This window comes from Heterocephalus glaber, unplaced genomic scaffold (assembly GCF_053883595.1).
Source record: "Heterocephalus glaber isolate CG9 unplaced genomic scaffold, H.glaber_assembly_v1.0 deba00001553, whole genome shotgun sequence".
Classification (NCBI taxonomy): domain Eukaryota; kingdom Metazoa; phylum Chordata; class Mammalia; order Rodentia; family Bathyergidae; genus Heterocephalus; species Heterocephalus glaber.
Window position 1 is genome coordinate 17572330 of NW_028258344.1, and position 21722 is coordinate 17594051.

Below are 21722 nucleotides of genomic sequence, written 5' to 3' on the forward strand. Positions count from 1 at the left end.
ATGGCTATTTCAAAGCCCTGTATGATACCACTCTCCGAATCATTGAGGCAAGACAGGGACACTTAGATACCAGTAAATTGAGGGAACAAACTTGTTTCAACTGTATGTGTGGTTGTATTGTTTGTTTTGATGATTAGGTTGAAAAGAACCAAACTGTTTCCTCATCCACAAGGTCTAGGCTAAATATTTTAAATTAGAATTTCTCAGTTTGGAACAACAGTTTGTATGGACCTGAATATTACTTAAAATAAGAGGTTGAAAGTAAGTTCACAACATTTGGCAACATTACAAAAATTTACTACAATGATATTTGTAAGAGATACCATGAATAAAATAAATGGGATCAACAGTTTTGCAAATTACCTAGATCTCATACGAAGTAATAATTACCAAACACTTATATCCCTGTGGTCTGAGGTCAACTACCAAGATTGTAAAATGGTCTTGTGAAGTAGTCTGGATGGTAAGCAGTGTTTTCATAAAAGTTGTAGGCTAATGACATATATATATATGTGTGTGTGTGTATTATATATATACACACATATATATATTTCTGTATATGTATATATATATAGAGAGAGAGAGAGAGAGAAATGCTCTTGAGGAAAAAGTTGCAGTTTTACTTCTGTAATGATTGGAAGAAGTTTTTTCATCAGCTTTTTATACCTCAGTCTCTTTCCTAAGTGATCTTTTTCAAAAGTGGGTAAGTTAGAGGGCTGGAATTTAGCTCGGTGGCACCATGCCTGCCTTGCAAGCACAAGGTCCTGAGTTTGATCCCCAGTACCAAAAAAAAAAAAAAAAGTGGTCTGACATTTACCCTGCTTGCAAACCAACAAGTTAACCTGCCACACACACACACACACACACACACACACACACACGAGGGGTAATAAAAAATACAGTGAATGTTTACATTAAAAATTTTAGTACAGTAAAAAAAATTACCATTAACTCCCCTCAAAATACTTAAAAAGTCCCCCTCACTTCAAACATACTTATCCCATCTTTTTTAGTAATGTGCCTTCTACTGTAATTTTTAAAAATTTAAACATTCGCCATATTTTCACTCACTATATATATATATATATATATATATATATATAAAACCTTCATATTTAATGGAGTGAATCATAGAGAAGGAATCCTGAAATTGGGAAAATTGGATCAGATAGAGGACTGCCTCCTTTCTACAGATAGAGATGGCTCATTACCTTGGAATACAAGCAAATTGTGGGTGCGTGGAGGTCTTTATCTTTATCACCCTGGGTGTCTGTAGAGAGACGTCAGTAGGCTTTATTACCCTAGAGTGCCCCTTATGTGAACATTGGCTAGAAATGCCTGTGCTCAGCGGTCTGGAACTTGCAGGAACATGAGGAATCCATGAATAAATGTCTCCTGGCAGTCACCTGCTTGCTTAAACTCTTGACGGCTTCCCTCAGCAATTAAAACAGCATCCACCCCTGCCTTTTTAGGGCCCAGGAGGTCCTACTTGATCTGGCTCTCACCTGTCTTTCCAATCTCCCTTCATTCTTCTCCAGTACGCTCCGGCTGCTGCACTGGCCTTATCCTGTGCCTTGGACATACTCAAGTTTATCTTCACCTTAGAGCCCTTGAACTTGCTGCTCCTGCCCATGACCAGCTTCTCATTTTGGACACAGCTCCAGGGTCACCTCCTCAGAACGGCTTTTCCTCCCCAACTCCAGTTCTCTCTGTCACATCACCATTGAATTGCCCTTATGCTCCCTTTCATGACTTTCCGCTCACTTCTCAACCCCTGCCTGTCTTCCCTTGCAAGAAGGTAAGTACTTTGGGGGTGATGAACTTCCTTTGTGCTCAATTTTTAATCTAGAAGCTAGAATTCTGTCTGGGTTATTTCAGGAAATATTTGTTGAATAGATGTGAATGTAAAATAGAAATAATCATAGCTATTTTTATAGACTCCTAGATAATAAAATTAATGTGAATATGTTTTATAAACAGTAAAGTATAAAGGAAATGTACTAATAGAAATATTAAGCTGGGAGTGGTGGCACATGCCTGTAATCCTAGGGCTCAGGAGGCTGAGGCAGGAGGATCACTTTGAGTTCAAGACCAGCCTGGGCTACATAGTGAGTTCAAGCCCAACCTAAACTATACAGTGAGACTCTGTCTAAAAAAAATGAAAAAGAAAAGAAATATTAATATTGGGTCCAACCACGTAGAGATTGAGGTAAAGTCGGATATAAGGATTATCCCTATTGTGCTTGAACAGTCATCAATGTACTCCAGAACATAATGTTCTCTGCCAGAGGACATATACCAAAAACAAGTCTATTTTTAACTATGTTGGTTCTTGCTATTTCCATAGGCGTGTTACTTTCCATCCATTTATGAAAAACTATAGAATGCATAGATGAATTTCATAGTGCTTTCATTCCTTCAGAACTTAGTTAAATATGCGACTAGATATTCAGCAGTGGAATTAATTACAAATTAACTGAGTTGAGTTAATTGTGCAACATATGATTAAAACTACTATTTGAGTATAAAGATTAACACCTAATATTATTCTTTTATCCACTCAACAAATATTTATCGAGAAACTTCAGTCTTTAAGATGTCGTGCTAAGTTCTAGGGACCCTGGGGACTTATTAATGAAGATGAGTTTCTACCTTCAAGGAGTTCAGTTTACTACCAGATAGACAGATAGATGAATAAAATTGCAAAACATAAGGTAATACTAAGATCTTATACCATAGGTTGAAGGACAAAATTTGTATTCTTTTTCTGATTTGGGCTCACAACTTATCTTCTCAATGAGCCTGTTTCCTCATCTATGTGAATAGTCCCTGCATGTGTTACACGTGTGGAAGGTTGAGAATATATGGTTCACATGATTTTAATGTCCTCCTTCCAGATTTTCTTCCTTTAACAAGGATGGAAGGCTTTCTTCCTAGCTGTAAATAGCTTCTATTGGTGGGGAAATTGGGACCTGTCAAATCTCTCAGTGCTAAGATCAAGAGAGACTACATAGGCAAAACAAATTGTTTTGTAAACCAGTGTAAGTCAGTATTATCCACCAGATTCTCATCACCAATAGTAACTGAGTTCCTGCTATGCGTAGGACACTGAGACGGGTACTGCAGCTGGAGTAAGAATGTCTTTTAGGAAAGCAAGAAGAGACAAAGTTGGAAATTAGAATGGAGATCACATTGCAAAGTGCATTAAAGTCTGGACAAAGAAGTTCAGACTCGAGCCACAGAGAAATGAGTGAGATTTAAACGGGCACAGAAGGGCAACGGGGGCGATCACTATGGTGACTGTCTTACTTGGTAGTACTTTGTGGGGGTCACCACGCAGGTTGCACTGTCCCAGGGAATGTGATTAGAACACAAGCCAGGAAAATATCAAAGGGAAGGTTGGGGAAGGGAGATCGACAAGAGCATTATATTGTTTATATTGTGTCTTTGAGCAATTTGGCCATTCTGGGTTTAAATCGCCTCCTCTATAAAATGAGGATAATATTAACACCTACCTTATCAAGTTTAAATGTATACCAAGAACTTAGAACAGTTATCTAGAAACACATACACACCCCATAAAGATTAGCATTATTCCCATTAAAATCTTTGTGATGTGGCTCACAGAGTTCTTCTACACCAGACTCTTCTCATAAAGCCAGGAAAACTGAGTGTCCATTGTAGCTATAAGGCTTTTGGGTAGACACTCCCATACCTTTTCACTTTAATGACCTTGAACTTTGGTTGGGGCCCTTCATCTCTGCATTTATTTCGAGGACCCTATCTTGGATCTCATTATCACCCAGACCCATTTTACCTAAAAATCTTAAGCCACAATACTCTGCTTTCTCCATATTCTGGCTCTCACAAAAATTCATTTTTTGTCTTGAGAGAGGAGACACCCCTCCATATGGAATTGGGCAACTATGGGTTAACTAGGTAACTATGCTCTTTGTAGAATGTACCTGAGCAGCCATGACAACTTCTGTAATCTGTCATCAAAGGAGCGTAACGGACTCAGAAAGTCCTGCCAGAACTCTGCTTTCCCCTCTCCACTGCTCTGCTTTGTGTAAATCCTGCTTGCTGTATTCCCAGGGAAACTCCAATAGAATTATGCTTCATAGATGTAAAAAGAGGAATATAAGGAAACACAAACTTCTATTTGGGGCTCTGGAGACTGACAGGAGTCACTTGCGGAACTGCTGGGATCATTAAAAGCCACTTTTGCTCCTATCTTTGCGTTAAAGAGTTATCTGTGCCAGAGTCCTCACTGTTTCTTGCTTCAGTCACACCAGGTTTTCAACCTCAAAAAACTCATCTCTTTCACCCTCAATTTTCTCCCAATGAATGGGCTCCTTACTAGCCCCTCTTCTCTACTTCATCTGAACCCCTTTGTTGGTTATCTGAACTTCATCTCTATTCTCCCTTCAAACCACTATGGTATGAATTCTGTCTCTCCATCTTCTGCTCTAGCTGTACTCTCTCCAGTGAAGTTCTGAGATGCACGTATTTCCGGTGCCCTATGGGCTTCTCTATTGGATACCCTTGTTCCTGCTGTCTTTGAAACATTTTGCTCCTTTAGTATCCATGATAATGCCTTCTCCAGGGGTTTCTGTAACCCTCTGTCTATTGTTTTTGCTTCTTTATGGGCTTTGTTTTGTTTTAATCATCCCTTAGATGCTGCTGTCCCATTCTTAATTTATTACTTCTCTTATGCTGCACACTTTACCAGAGCAAACATGGGTGATTTCACTCTTTCTTACGGTTTTAACCACGACTTACATGTCAGTTATCCACAGATCTATACCAACACATCCCTCTCTTTAAGCTCCAGGTCTTCACATCCAGCTGCTCTTGACACCTGTGGAAACATAACCCACTGACATTTTAGATTCAATGTGCCTGAAATGCAGCTCAACATTTTTCTTCCTAAACTAGTTCATCTGACTGTTCTGTTTCATTTTTCAGTTGGCAGCACTCCTTTTATTCAATCACACAAACTAGAAAGCTAGCAGATATCTTAGATTTCTTCCCCTGCCTTCCCTACTCCCCATGTCCAAGCAATCATTTACACTAACTGAATTTACCTTCTAAATACTTCTGGGCTCCATTCCCTCCTCACCACCCTAAGATGGGTGCTCATTTTCTCTTGCTTTTCTTGGACCACTGTGAGTGTCTCTTAATTTCTATGCATTTAATCTTGGACCTTACATGTTGATTCTTTTTCTTCTCAGTTCACATCCATGCTGTGTCGTAGGACACTAAGGTTTCTCCACAATCTGGCACCTGGCAAATTCTCTACTGTCATCTTTTGCCATTCTCTGTCTCGCACTTTACACTCCAGAAAATTTCAACTGCTTTTGTTCCCTGACTTTGCTCTGCTCCTCCAGAGTTGCAGTTCTTGGTTTTTGCAATGTGTATTTCCTGGAAGGCCCTGAGCACCCGTCCCTCCTATACACACTCCCCTTACTGCTCAGGTTTAGTATCACTTCCTTTGTTAAAGGAAAGGAAGGAAGGAAGGAAGGGAGGGAGGGAGGGAGGGAGGGAGGGAGGGAGGGAGGCCAAGAAGAATCATTATGTCATGGGAAAATATAACTTTCAAATACAACAGTATGTTTAAATAAATTGATAAGAAAATAGAAATATAAACACTTTGATTATATCTTGGTTAAAATTAAAAGGAATTAGAGGTCAGAGTCAATCTGATATCTTAGGGACAAAATCCTGTTACATCAAGTATTAGTTATTAATAAAGAGGTGAGCTAGGAAGCATTTTCACTCCTATAAGCTTTGTAGTACAAAGAGCAAAGAATCATTCTGGGGAGAAAGGGGCCTTTATACTCTTTGAAATGTGCGGGCCATGTCCCTTGCTATGCTCTCTACAAAGAAGAAAGGAACCTCCTGAGATAGTCACAACCCTCATTGTGTGCTCTTATTTCAAGGATGATCCTAAAAGCTAAATAAAATTTCCTGGAATGTAAACTTTAACCTCAAAGCATGTAAAACAGTGCACTGTTTATTTAATCTATATTTGTTTTAGGGACTGGAATTTGCTCACTTTCATTGTAAATTAACTGTTAATCTTATTCATCATTACATAAATTGTAGAGAAGTATAGAAAATTATTCAGCCCCCTCAGTCTAGTTTCTTTTCATGCAGATATTGTGGTGCATAATAAAAATAAGAGCTTGCAGCTGACTCAAACCCAAAGATGGTAAGGAGTCTACCTTCTTTGAACACATATTATCCCACCTTTTTTAAAATTTTATTTTATTGGTACACTTTAGGTTTACAATATAATGACATTCATCATTGGAAATTTGCTCATTTACATAATCTCTCTTCGGTCTTATTTTTTCCCCATTCTCCTCCCCAACTTTCAACTCCTCCATCCTCCCCATTTACAAAGACTTTGTTTCCATTTTTCCATTTTCTCATATTAATCCCATTCCCTTCTGCCCTTTCCCCTACCCCTCCCACATCCCCTTTGCCCCTTTTCTTCCTATTTCACATTATCTATTATACCTTTTATTCCTTATTTACACTTTCAGTTTCTCACACTAGAGAAACTATTCTGTATTTACACGTGTGTCCTATTTATTTCATTTAAGAGTATCGCCTCAATGTGCATCCATTTAGCTACAAATGTCTCTAAATTTTCATTTTTTATGGCTGAGTAGTACTCCATTTTATTTAAAAAACCCACACTTTCTTTTTTTTCCCCCATTAAGTTTATTGGTACATTTTAGGTATAAAATACATTTACATACATCATTGGGATTTTGTACCATTACATGAGTATCTTGGTTCTTATTTTTTTCCCCTGACCCTGCCCTCCCTTCACCCCCTCCACCCTTCCCTATTTACAAAGATTTTATTTCCATTTTTTTCTTTTCTCATATTTTTCTTTTCTCTTCTTTCCTTTCCCCTACCCCTCCCACTTCCCCTGTTTCTTTACACCTTTACATCCTATTACAAAATATCAATTATACATTTTTAAAATTACAATATCAAGATCTAGGAGACATTACCACAGATTTTACAGAATTTAAAAGGATATAGAAAGCATATTTCAAAAATCTGTTTTGAAATAAATTTGACAACTTCTAAGAAGTACCTTGGAAGACAAATTAATGAAACTAACTCTGGAGGAAATATAAAATTTGAATAGCATCTATTAAAGAAAGTATAATCCTAGCTTGAAAACCTACCTATATGACAACAATAGGCTCATATACATTTTAACTGATAAATTATATCAAATATTTAAAGCAGAAAAAAAAAGGAACACTTCTCCCCTCACTTTAGGAAATCAACATTGTGCTAATCCTAAAACTGGATAAAGATAATAGAAGAAAAAAGTATGAACATAGATAGAAATTTGTTTAACAAAATAAACTACTAGAAGTCAGATCTGGCAGTATGTAGAAAGTGGTTTTATTGTAGGGATGTCAGTGTTGGTTCAGCCTTGGAAGATCCACCCCCAAAAGTCATCATTTTAACAGAGGAAAGGAAAAAGCCACATGATCCTGTCAGTAGTTGGAGAAAAAGTATTGGACTAAATTGTACAGCTGTTCATGGTAAAAGCTATCAGCAGACTAGAAGTAGAACAGAAACTTCTTAACAGATTAAAGACATGTACTTCATGCTTCCAGCGAGAATGCCTTATATGAATGGAGAAGGTACAATGCTTTCTCCTTAAGATGGGGAACAAGGGCAGATATGCGTACTCTTCATCTGTCCATTAAACTTTGAAGCATTGGCCCAAACCAAAATAGTCTGGCAATAAAATGACACAACTAGGATAGGCTTGGCACGGCAGAAGCAAAATCTTTATATGTAGAGGAAATGATCATCTACAGAGAAAATATTAAGAAATCTCTAGAGCCCCGAGGACTTGTATTTGAATTTAGCAGGATTAGAAAACGCAAGGTATATATAAAAATTCAGGTCTATGTATACTTGCTATAAATGAAGTATTGGATATTGAAATTTAAAAGTTATGTGAGAGTACAAAGGACCTAGAAAAGTTAAAAAAAAAACAGTGTTGGAAGATGTTTAGTACCTAATTTTAAGACTTCCTCTAAAGCTACAGTAATCAAGGCAGTGTTGGTGTAAGGAAAGACATATAGAGCATTGGAATAAAACAGAGAATCTGGAAATAGAACCGCACATATATAGTCCACTGAGTTTTGAAAGATTATTTAACATTAACATTTTATAGAATATAAACTCAGTTCAAGAGCAGAGGAAAAGATAGTGTTTTCAGCAAATGGCACTAGAACACCTGGTATCTGTATATAAAAAATTAACCTCAACCCTTTATTTCCATACATAGAAATAACTTGAAAGGATTTATGAACCTAAATATGAAAGCCTAAAAGTATAAAACTTTAAGAAGAAATTATAAGGGAAAATATTTATGAATTTAGGGTAGGCAAGAACTTCCTAGGATACAAAAAACATGATATATAAAAGAAAAAAATTGATAAATGAGATTCCATCAAAATTTAGAACTTTAAATGACATCTTTAAAATGAAAAGTAGTCCTTAAACAGATCATATTTACAATGCATATAACCTATGACCAGAATATATAAAGAAATCTTACAGCTCATTAATAGAAAAACCAATTAAAAAGTAGACACAAGATGATAAATAGCCAGCACAGCACAAGGAAAGGTGAGCAACACTAGAATCATAAAAATACTAATCATGAACAATAACAAGATTGAATTATATACTCATTAGGGAGATAAAGTTAAAAGTTTTAAAAGCCTTGTCATGACTTTTTCTTTTTGTTGGATTGTCGCCCTTTGCATTTAATTTGTCACTCCCAGAGGATTCATTCTGCATGGCTTCCTGGGGTTGTGATCCTCACTGTCTTTTCCTAGGATATTGTCTAAAATTTTTTGGAGTGCTGGTTTTGTTTGGCGCTCTTTGTCATGAAAGTATATTATTTCTCCATCAATTTTGAAAGATTATTTTGCAGCATATGTCAATCTGGGTTGGAGGGTGTTTTTATTTAGGGCTTGAAAGATGTCTCTCCAAGTTCTTCTTGCCTTGAGGGTTTGTGTTGAGAAGTCTGCTGTGATTCTGATGGGCTTTCCTTTGTATGTGATTTGGTTCTTTTCTCTAACTGCTTGTAGAATTTTGTTCTTCTATTGGGTTTCTAGAATCCTAACTATTATATGCCTATATGTAGAATTTTTTTGATCAAGGCTAGCTGGAGTCCTATATGCCTCACTTATCTCTATGTCAAGTTCTTTCCCCCTTCTTGGGAAGTTTTCTGCCATCACTTCTGTGAATAGTTTTTTTATGTCATCTGCACTCTCTCCTCTTTCTTCATTGACTCCAATCAGTCTTATGTTATTCTTCTTTGCCTCATCTAGCAGCTGCTGGATTGATTTTTCATGGTCCCTTACAATTTAAAAGCAATTTTTCTTTTCCTCCTCACTAATTCCAATCTTATCTTCTATATCTGAAATTCTGTCCTCGCATTGCTTCATTCTGCTGCATAGACTTTCAATGGAGTTTTTGATCTCCTGGAAATCTGTTTGTATCTGTTTTATGGATTCCATTCATTTGCTATGTTGGGATTCCATCATGTTCCTCAGCTCCTCTATTTTTTAATCTGTGTCCTCTCTAGATTTATTAATCATGTCTTGCACTATGGGCACAATCTCTGCTGTTATGTGAGAAATTATTTCTGATTTCGTTTTTTCCAGATCCTCTTTTGTTGCCAGTTCAGGGAGTCCAGGTGGTTGAGTGTCAGAGTGTTCCATCTCATTTCCCTGTGGGGTTGCTGAAGGTGATCTGGAAGTCTGTTTTTGAGGCTTATTTATGTGTCTTCTCATTTCCACGGGGGATGGGGGGCCAGTGCTTCTGGTCCCTGCACAGCTCACCTTCTCTGCCCTAGGAGCATGGAATGGCACCAGGGGAGCTACTTCCCGGTCACTGGGATTGGCTTGCCTTCTCTGCCCTTGGAGTGTGGAATGGCAGTGGGAGAGCCACTTCCTTGTCAATGGGATTGGCTTGCCTTCTGTGCCCTAGGAGTGTGGAATGGCGGTGGGGGAGCCTCTTCCTGGGCACTGAGATTGGCTTGCCTTCTCTGCCCTAGCAGTGTGGAATGAGGGTGGGGGAGCCTTTTCCCAGATGCTGGGATTGGCTCACCTTCTCTGCCCTAGAAGCGTGGAATGGAAGAAGGGGAGCCAAAACCTCATTTTCTTTATCCAGGCTCCAGTTGATAGCCAAATGGATTGCTTCCAAGTTTTAATTATTATAAACTGTGCTGCTTTGAGCATGGGTGCACATATATCACTGTGGAATGATTCTTTTAATTCCTTGGGGAAGATACCCAGCAGGGGAATAGCGGGGTCAAATGGGACTTCCGGTCCTACTTCTTTGAGGTATCTCCACATTGATTTCCACAGTGGTTGAACGAGTCTACACTCCCACCAGCAGTGGAGCAGTGTTCCTTTTTCACCACAGCCCTGCCAGCATATGTTATTGGTTGATTTCATGACAGCACCTTCTGAGGTGAGGTGGAATCTCAGCATTATTTTCATTTGCATCTCTTGAATGACAAGTGATGTTGGACATTTTTTCATATGTTTATTTGCTATTCCTATTTCTTTATTTGAGAAATGTCTGTTCATTTCAGATGCCCATTTTTAGATTGGGTCTTTAAATTGGGGAGATCTGACTTTTTTTAAGTTCTTTATAGTTTCTAGATAGTAGACCTTTGTCTGAGGAATAGCAGGTGAAAATTTTTTCCCACATCTTGGGTTGTCTCTTCACACTGATGGTGGTTTCTCTTGATGTACAGAAACATTTTAATAAGAAGAGATCCCACTTGTTGATTGTTTGTTAGCACATGGGCAACTGAGGTTTGTTCATAAAATCTTTTCCTACACCAATGTCTTCAACAGCTCTTCCTAAACTATCTTCCAGCTGGTTAAGCATTTCTGTTTTAATATTTAGATCTTTAATCCATTTCAATTTTAGTATAGTGCATGGTGAGAGATATAGGTATAGTTTTAATTGTTTGCAAGTTGAAACCCAATTTTTCCATCCTCATTTATTAAAGAGGCTATCTTCCCTCCAGTGAGGGTGTTTAGATCCTTTGTCAAAGATGAGGTAGCTGAGTGCATCTGGCATTGTTTCTGCATCTTCTAATTTGTTCCACTGGTCCTCAGGTCTGTTTCTTTGCCAGGACCATGCTGTCTTTATCACAGTAGCTTTGTAGTATAGTTTCAAGTTGAGGATTGTGATATCCCCAGCCATGTCTCTGCTACCTAGAATTGGTTTTGCTATTCTGGGTCTCTTCTTATTCCAAATGAATTTTTGGATTGTTTTCTCAAGGTGCATGAAGTATGCTACTGGGATTTCAATTGGGATTGCTTTGAATCTATATAGCAGTTTTGGAAATATGGCCATTTGCAGTATGTTGATCCTTCCTACCAAGGAGCAGGGGATGTCTTTCCACTTTCTGATATTGTCTTCAATCTCTCTTTTCAGAGTGCTATAGTTTTCAGAGAAGAGGACTTTGATTTATTTTGTGAGGTTGATTCCTAGGTATTTCAGTTTTTTGGATGCTATTGTGAAAGGAATAGTTTGCCCTACTTCTCTCTCAGTGAGTCTGTTGTTTGTGTAGAGGAAAGCTATTGATTTTTGTGTGTTGACCTTGTATCCAGCTACTTTACTGAATTTGGTTATTAAGTCTAAAAGACTTTTGGTGGAGTTCTTGGTGTCTTCTATATAGAGTATCATGTCATCTGCAAATAATGACAATTTGACTTCTTCATTTCCTATCTTTATTCCTTTTATATCTTTCTCTTGTCTAATTGCCATGGCTAATGATTCCAAGACTATATTGAACAAGAGTGGTGATAGTGGACATCCTTGTCTTGTTCCTGATTTTAGTGTGAAGGATTTCAGTTTTTGACCATTTAGTATGATATTGGCTGTTGGTTTTTCATAGATGGCTTTTATCAGATTGAGGTAGAGACAGTCTACTCCAATTTTTTGTAGGGTTTTTATCATAAATGCATGTTGGATTTTGTCAAATGCTTTTTCTGCATCTATTGAGATGATCATATGGGTTTTGTCCTTGGCTCTACTGATATAGTGTATTGCATGGATTGATTTGTGTATGTTGAAGCCTCCCTGCATCCCTGGGATGAATGCCACTTGGTCAGGGTGTATGACCTTCTTGATGATCTTCTGCATTCTATTTGCCAGTATCTTAGTAAGGATTTTTGCATCTATGTTCATTAGTGAGATTGGCCTATAGTTCTCTTTTTCAGTTGGGTTTTTCTCTGCTTTGGGGATCAAGTTGATGCTTGCTTCCAGGAATGAATTTGGGAGTATTGCTTCCCTTTCAATTTCACTAAAGAGTTTAAACAGTAGTGGCAGCAGTTCCTCTCTAAATGTCTTGTAGAATTCAGCAATGAAGCCATCAGAGCCCAGGCTTTTCTTAGTTGATAAGTTTTTAATTACATTTTCATTTTTATTGGTTGATATTGGGTTGTTCAGAATGTTTAGGTCTTCTTCGTTCAACTTTGGTAATTCATTTGTATCTAGGAATCTGTCCATTTCTTCTGTGTTTTCCATCTTATTGGAGTATAGGTTCTCAAAGCAGATATTGATGATGCTCTGGATTTCTGCTGGGTCTGTTGTAATGTCATCCTTTTCATTCCTAATTTCATGGATTTGGGCCTTTTCTTTCCTTTTTCTCATAAGGTTGGTAAGAGTGTGTCAATTTTGTTGATTCTTTCGAAGAAGCAACTCTTGGCTTCATTGATTTTTTGTATCCTTCTATTAGAGTCCGTTGCATTGATTTCTGCCCTGATATTTATAATTTCCTCCCTTGTATGAGCATTGGGGTTGTCCTGCTCTTCTTTTTCTAGAAGCTTGAGGTTCAGCACCAGGTTGTTTATTTGAGCTCACTCTGTTTTCCTAATATAAGTATTCATTGCTATGAATTTCCCTTGTAGGACTGCTTTCATTGTGTCCCATAGATTCCAACATGTTGTATTGGCATTGTCATTTAATTGAAGGAACTGTCTGGTTTATTTTTTAATTTCCTCTGTGACCCATTGGTTATTTGGAAGTATGTTGTTCACTTTCCATGTGTTTATGAAACTCTTGCCATTTCTTTTGCTATTGATCTCCAATTTCATCACACTATGGTCTAGTAATACGCAGGGGATAACTTCAATTCCTTTGCACTTACTTAAACATGTTCTATTTGTGAGTATGTGGTCTATTTTGGTGAATGACCCATGTGCAGCTGAAAAGAATGTGTATTCTGATTTTGTGTGGTGGAACACTCTGTAAACATCTGTTAAGTTCATTGTTCAAGACTTTGATCGAGTTCTAGTATTTTGTGGCTTGTTTTTGGTCTAGTTGACCTATTTATTTCTGACAGTGAGGTATTGCAGTCCCCCACTACTATTGTCTTAGTGTTTATTTGATTTTTCATGTCTGTTATTATTTGTTTTATATAGTTGGGTGCACTAGTGTTTGGTACATATATATTTATGATTGTCATGTCTTCCTGTTGGATTGTTCCCTTTACAAGGATGTAGTATTGGTCTTTGTCTCCCTTAATCAGTGTGGGTTTGAAATCCACTTAATCTGCATAGAGGATAGCTACTCCTGCTTTTTTGTGGGTTCCCATCACATGGAGTATTGTTTTCCACCCTTTAACTTTCAGTCTATGAGTTTCTTTTTGAATTAAGTGTGTTTCTTGTGTGCAGCATATTGTTGGATCTTGCTTCTTGACCCATTCTGCCAGTCTATTTCTTTTGATTCATGAATTGAGCCATTAACATTGATGGTTATAACCGATATGCATTGACTTATTATTGTCATGACTTTTTCTTTTTTCTGGGTCCCCCCCCCCTTTACATTTAAATTCTTATTGAGCTTGATGGATTCATTCTGCTGGGCTTCCTGGGGTTGTGATCCTCATTGCCTTTTCTCTGGATACTGTCTAAAATTTCTTGGAGTGCTGGTTTGGTATTCATGAAGTTCCTAAGGTGCTCTTTGTCATGAAAGTATCTTACTTCTCCATCAATTTTGAAAGATAATTTTGCAGGGTACATCAATCTGGGTTCAAGGCTGTTTTCCTTTAGGGATTGAAATACATCACTCCAAGCTCTTCTTGCCTTGAGGGTTTGCGTTGAGAAGTCTGCTTTGATTCTGATGGGCTTTCCTTTGTATATGATTTTTTTCTCTTCTCTGCTTGTAAAATTTTGTTCTTCTGTTGGGTTTCTGGAATCTTAACAATTATATGCCTATGTGTAGATTTTTTTTGATCAAGGCTAGTTGGAGTCCTATATGCCTCACTTATCTGTATGTCAAGTTCTTTTCCCCTGCTTGGGAAGTTTTCTGCCGTCACTTCTGTGAAGTTTTTTTTATGTCATCTGCACTGTTTCTTCATTGACTCTGATCAGTCTTATGTTATTCTTCTTTTCATCGTCTAGCCACTGCTGGATTGATTTCTCATGGTCCCTTACTATTTTATAGAAATTTTTCTTTTCTTGGTCACTAATTGCAATCCTATCTTCTATATCTGAAATTCTGTCCTCACCTTGGCTCATTCTGCTGGGTAAACTTTCAATGCAGTTTTTAATCTCCTGGAAATCTACTTGCATGTGTTTTATGGATTCCATTTGTTTCCTATGTTGGGATTTCATCATGTTCCTCAGATCCTCTATTTTTTTTATCTGTATCCTCTCTAGATTTATTAATCATGTCTTGCACTACGGGCACAATCTCTGCTGTTATGTGAGAAATTATTTCTGATTTCGTTTTTTCCAGATCCTCTTTTGGTTGCCAGTTTAGGGAGTCCATGTGGTTAAGTATCAGGGTGTTCCATCTCATTTCCCTTTGGGGTTTCTGTAAGTGATCTGGAAGTCTGGTTTTGAGGCTTGTTTACATGTCTTCTCATTTTGATAGTGGGGGGTTGCTGGTGGCACCTGGGCAGCTCACCTCCTCTGTGCTCAGCATGGTGGTATGTTGGCCCAGAAGACTCCTCCTCTGTGCTGGGAGTGGTGGCACCCATATTATTCATTTTTACAACTGCATGTGATTACTATGCACCCAAGGTTTCTAAGAAGCACTTCTCAAGATGCGGTCTCTATAGTCTCTGGATAGAAGTTTCTCTTAAAACCTTCAGAGTTCATTTATTTTTAACTTCTTAATGGAAAAAAAAATACAAAGGTCCTATACTTAACAATGACCTGAATTTCTCAAATGCCGGAAACAATTTGAAGCTGTTCCTCCATTCTATTTTCCACTTCAATAATATTTTATTTTTTATTTTAAGATATTAAGGTTATTTTCCATTTCACAACTTGGCTGCTAGTAACAAGACATTTAAGAACAGATAGCCTTTGTCTAGGTTACAGAGACTGATGGTAAGGAGAGATTCAGAGCAGGACTACTTTCATTTTCTAACTACTTCATCATGTATCCAAATAAAATCACTTCTCTCCAAGAAGCACGGTCAGGTGACAGCCCAATTGTCAGGGGAACAGTTAAAAAAGACCCCTAGCTATTGACCCTGGCAGCTTGTATGAAGTAGAACTTGATTCTGTGAAGGTGAGTACTATGGTCAGAATGTTTGTGTCTTCTCCAAGTTCATATGTAAAAACCTAACCCCCAGGTTTACTGTACTAGGAGGTGGAGTCTTTGCGGGGTGATTGGTTCATAAGGCTCCATCCTCATGAATGGAATTTGGGTCCTTATAAAAGAACCTAAAGGAAACTGTTTGTCTTCTCCATCTTCCTCACCATGAGGATACAGCAACAAGGCATTATCTATGAGGAATAGAACCTCACCAGACACCAATTCTACTGATACATTGACCTTGGTCTACCCTGCTCTCAGAACCCTGAGAAATAAATATCTGTCACACATAAATTACCCAGCCCATCGTATTTTGTTCTAGGAGCAGAAATGGACCAAGAAACTTTAGTAGTCATGTGGCACAGCTGATTTATGTCATAGTGAACACCTAGGCACTGGCAAGCTCCTAGCTTTGTGTTCATATCCATTATGTGAATGGTCACAGCTACACAAATGACTGGTCACTCAGTTGGAAATAGTCTTATGAGAAAAAAAATTCAGTTGCACTTCTGACATCTCTGCTGATTAATAGAAAGGAAGGACTTAGCTTCATCAGTCTTCCTGGATTAGTAGATTTTTAATGCATCTTTGATGTATGCCCTGATTTAAGAGTAAGAATAACGATACTAGTATATCTGCAATTTTGGGATTCTTACTATATGCTACACATGACATTTATTTTCTCAATTAACTTCTTCATAACCTAATGAGTGTTACTTGTTCTATTTACCCATGTAGGGTTCCATAGCTAACAAGTAGTAAACACAGGATATGAATCCCCAGTCTGATTCTGAAGCCTATAACTGGTGACACTTGCCAGTTCAGTCAACCAGAAGACAAACACATCTAAGGGCTCACTGGCCCAGCCTCAGAAATAAGCAGAGACACGAATACCAGAGCATGTGAAAGGTATCCCCAAAGGCCTGCCACGAGGCTTGCAGTTCTACTCTTTGGCACTAACTTATTGGATTTACGTAGTATTTGCTCTAGGACTGTGGTAGCAAACTTATGGCACATGTGTCACAACAGGCTGTTTGTGTCATTGAAAGCTCTAAAAGGTTCACCATCATTGCTCTAGGAAATCTCTTAAAAGCAGACGTCCATGAGAATGATGGCATCTTGTTCAGTCTTGGTCCTCTTATAAGCATATGGTCAGATAGAATTAGAATCACCAGAGACTTATTAAGGAAATGCTCTGTGAGAAATAGACTTCAGATTACAATGCAAGGATCCCACCTGTGAAAGGAGAGCAGGAAATAAGAAACAATTGAAAAGCATCTCAGACTACAGCACAATTCTAAAATCATTTCAGTGAAACCAATGGGGAGTCCCCCAAGTCAAAAGCACCTAGCAGTGAATACAGGAGATGCCCAATGGACTACTTAGGGTATATGTGGCTTCCTCTCTGTTCCATTGTGAAAGAGTGGCCCTCCCCTCCCCTGCTGACCAGGGGCATTTACACGTGCCCAGACAGTGACTCCTCTTTTGCCTCCAGACACAAGGGATCAATCTGGTATTTCCTGGAGTCAGCAGCAGCTTTCATTTTGTGAGGACTTTCCTGGGTCCTTTGGCAAGAGAGTTACCCTTTGAGGCCTGGGAATTTCCACCAAGTGCCAGGGTTGAGGAGGTGAGAAGCACAAAGACCACAGTGGATCACAAGAAGTGGTTGTTAAGTGCAGGCACTCCCTTTTACCTCTTGGTCCCTGTGACCTTTCTACAAGGGCCACAGTGGCCTAGAGTTGTCTGAGGGTCCCCCATCTTTTCAGAGAATTCCTTCTGAGCTGAATCCTTAGTTGTGTATCCAGTACACGGTTCTTGTACCCTATTAGGTTGTTGTTTATAGATGGCATATTTTGCAATATGACCAGAAGATTCCATGGGCATGGGCTCACTCCACAATTCTTGATTGGAAATGGACGTCCTAGTCAATGCTGTTTCATGGGGTATAGTGTGCCCTGAATGATTGTGCTGGCTGAGACCACAGGCAATCAGTGTGCAGTGCGATATTAGGATACATTCATTTGTTTAGCAACATTTTTAAATGAATATTTGATCTCATACTTTATTATACTAGGTTTGTAAATACAAAGGTAAACAACCAGCTGCAACTCTTCAAGATCTTCTGCCCAAAGTGGGTACCATAAGGGTAAACAAACAGCATAGGATATGGCAAGGGCTATGATTGGATCTCTGTGGTGGTAGCAGAGAGGGTATCATAGCAGTCTGGGGAGCCTGGAGATTTGCATATTTGAAAGAGGAGAAGTTAGCCAGAAAAAAAATAGTGGGAGAGGTATTTTCAATTTAATGCAGCCACTGTGGTTAAGTGCAGAATTGTGCACGGAATTCAGAGGAGCAGAGGCTTCTCAGAGTGGTGGGAAGGAACAGGTCATTAAAATCCTTTCTACTCTACTAGCAGGTAGGGCCTACATTAGTCAGCTTTATGTTACTATAACAGATACCTAAGATCATAAACTTAGAGAAAAGGTTTATTTTGGCTCACAGTTTTCAGCCTGTGATCAGTTGGCCCTACTAGGTTGAGTCTGTGGTGCCAAATCACAGTGGGAGTCTGTGGCAATGTAGAACTACTCATTTTTATGGCCAAGAAGCAAAAAAGAGAAGGGAAAGTGTTGGGGTCTCATATTCCCTTCCAAGGGTACATGCCCAATAACCTAAAGACCTCCCAGTAGGTCCCACCTCTTAAAGGTTCCACCACCTCCCAGTAACACCACAGGTTGAAGACCAAGCATTTAACAGATGGACTTTTGGGGGACACTTAAAACAATAGCAGGTTATTTCCTATGTCAAGGAGAAACCTCTGAAGTTATTTCCAATGATTTATATTTCAGAAGATCCCTCTGCATAATATGGAAGATGAACTGAAGGTGAACCATGATGGCAGCAGTAAAGAGGTGAGATCGTGATACTTGATGACAATGGGTGTGAGACAAATGTCAGAGCCAAGGATGGCTCCAAGGCTAGCTGTGTGGTGATACCAGTGACTGAAATAGGAACAGAGAAAGAGAAGACAATTTGTAATAATGAGTTCAGCTTCAGACATATTGGTTTTTCAATGCCTGTGGGACATCCAGCTGAGTAGAAAGATAAGTAAATGGAGCTAAATATTACTCAGACCCAAAAGTTTCCTCCCCCAATCCCAGTCCTCCTGAGGGAACCCTAATGAGTGCACTTGAAACTCTCTTAGGAAAAAGAAAGAAAAAGACAGTAGACACCTTGAAGTTCATGAGCTCCTGCTCTGTGATTAAGTGAGAGCAGAATGAGGAAGGGGCCTTAAAAAATGAAGCTTCAGGAAAACTATTGCCAGAGACAACAGGCAACCACAAGTTGTATCATCCTTATTTTCCTGATAAACAGGAGTTCTGAATGTTTGCAAGCCAATAAAACATTTTGAAACCTTTCAGATTAGTATGCTTTAAGGTTTTGGATGAATGCCATTCAGAAAGTGTTTCCTTTTTGAAAGTATCATTATAATAATTAATGTTTTGTATTTGGGGAAGTGTTGTAATATTTGGAATGTTCAGCCAGAGGGAAAAAGATTAGTAGCTAGTTCTAATGACTTCTGGAGAACATGAGAATTTTAATTTGAATTGTATTTTTTTTCCTTCATCCCAAAGTCAAAGCAAGGACAAAATAAGGAAAAATTGAAAACAAAAAAGTACTTTGACATACATTATCTGACTTGACTTAATTGACAAATAAACAACCTATAATGAAAGTAGGCTGGTCGTGATGGTCCTTATTTGAAGAAATGAGGACACCGGATGGTAACAACTTTGTCCTCCGCAGTGACATCCTGTGAGAGAATGTTCGAACCAGATCCTCTGCCGAGTATACAGTGACCTTTCCTCTCTGCTTCCCCCTTCTTTCTTTCTTTCCTTCCTTCCTTCAGAAAAGCATAAATTTAGTACTTTTCCATCTACTCTAAAGGCATTCAATCTAATAAGTATCTCATTACAACCTGTACTGTGAAGTCATTCCATTTTCAAGTAGACATTCTTCCTGGATGGCTGTGTAGGAAGATGAGAGACAGTCAACACAGTAGTTCTGGGCATGGGTGTCACATCCAGTTACAAGCTCCTTGATGTTGACCAGTTAATTAAACTTAACCTCAGGTTCCTCACTTACAAGGTAATCCTTCTCTCAGAGGGTTGTTAGGAGTATTAAGTGAGTTACTATTTGTAAAGCTCTTACCTGGGACTCAATACACATTGAACATGCATGTTTAATAAATAAATGAGAAGGCTCAGCTAAAGATTCCTCTGTAGAGACAGATTATCCTTTATTCCCATTGCTCAGCAACTTGTTCACACCATTATAATTAATCTACAAATGCATGGGAGTGAGTCACTTTATTGCTTCTCTTCTTTCCACCATCTAGAAGAAACTGTATAGATGAAAGGGTTTATAAGACTGAATACATATCACCAAACATCTCGTGTAAGGGCTGGAATCCAATGCCTACATAAGGAAGAAAAACCTGCCTTCTACTTAGGGAGTGCCCTCCTTCCAACCCAGGGGGCATTCCATGACAGAAACACTGAGCCCTGTGATTCCAGAGGCGACTTTTTGGGACTGAGCCTGATCCCATAGGCTGCTGCCATTGTGGGTGGCTGGCAAGATTTTACAGTCACTACCAGCTTTTTCCAACTGCAGGAGAAGAGGAATATTTGTTCATGGTTGCTTCTACTGAGGTCCTGAGGTCATAGAGTAATTTTTTTCTTTTGTCCTTACAAGGAAATTTTCAAAACTTTCCTCAGACAGGAAACCAAAAATAGTGACAAAGAGAAAGCACTGCCAAACTTGTGTCCTTTTGGCCCCCTTTTTTCATTTATAGCAAAATCTGAAATCTCTGAGAGCAGTTTTGCATGTTCCCCTCACTAGACACTGTTTATTTCACATAGTAATTCACACTGCATTTACCCCTGGAGCTCTGGAGGTATCTTGTTTAAATAGCTTCACTGAATACTACTCCATTCTGTGCATTTTCACTTACCAATAATTTTCTAGAAAGGTGTTCTCACCTCTTTCTGATTCTGCCAGGTTTCACTGGATTTTTATAGTCTCTGGGGAAGGCAGCCTGGGGAAAAGGCATAAGGTGCTCTGGGGAAAGAAGCCAGTGTTCAAGTTCTGCACCCACGGCTGGCTTTGAGCCTCATGCAAGTCATCTGCCCTATGTATGTCCTCACTTAGGGCACATAGGTGATGAGACTGACATCTGTCTCTCCCTCACACAGCTGCTGAGATCAACTTAAAAGATGTAGAAATACTTGAACACTCTATTGAAAAGTAAGAAACATTTATGCTTTATCCATTTTCCTGTATGTATATTATGGTTCATAATAAAAAGTTGAAATAATTAAATCTGAAAAATACAACTATAAGCAGGGCATGGTGGTGCACACCTGTAATCCTAGCACTTGGGAGGCTGAGGTGGGAGGATCACCTCGAGTTCCTGAACTACATAGTGAGACCCTTGTCCCTAACTTAAAAAATAAATGCAACTATATGACAACATAGTTGTCTGATTTGTAAAATAGGAGGTGCCTTATGCAAATATCAGCTGCTACCCTAACAATTTAAATAAAAATACATTTTATGTTTATTATATATGTGTGTGTGTGTATGTGTGTGTGTGTTTAGCTAGAGTACTAGACATATCAGTGCTCTAATAAAGCTATAAACTTCTGCTTTTTTAGTACATGTTTGCAGTACATAATGTTTACATTCCATGTGGGGAATTGGTCCATGTACCTAACATATTTCAGCTATTTTTTCTTCCTCTTTCCCTCCTCTCCCTCCCTTCTCCACCTATCTCTTGATTCCTCTCCCATTTGAGGAAGATCTAGATCCTTACTTCCTATTTTCCATCTTTTATTTTATTCTTTATTTATAATTTTGGTTTCCCATATAAGAGAAATCATGCAATATTTAAGCTGTATGTCTGATTTATTTCACTGAACATTATAGTCTTTTAAGGTACATCCATTTTCCTACAAATGACTCAAGTTTATCTTTCTTTATGGCACAGTAGTATGCCATTGTGTGTAAATACCACATTTTCTTTA

The 21722-nt window shown here is 38.5% G+C and overlaps 1 long non-coding RNA gene across 2 annotated transcripts in view; it reads left to right on the forward strand.

The window, feature by feature from the left end:
- Nucleotides 1-1395: 1395 nt before the first annotated feature.
- Nucleotides 1396-21722, forward strand: part of LOC106009170 (uncharacterized) — a 96570-nt gene continuing 76243 nt past the window's right edge. The window contains exons 1-2 of one of the 2 annotated variants that reach the window (XR_002393924.2): nt 1396-1798; nt 18486-18548. This is a non-coding gene — a long non-coding RNA (uncharacterized LOC106009170). The remainder of the gene's footprint in view (nt 1799-18485; nt 18549-21722) is intronic. The other variant, XR_001183277.3, reaches the window with a different exon arrangement.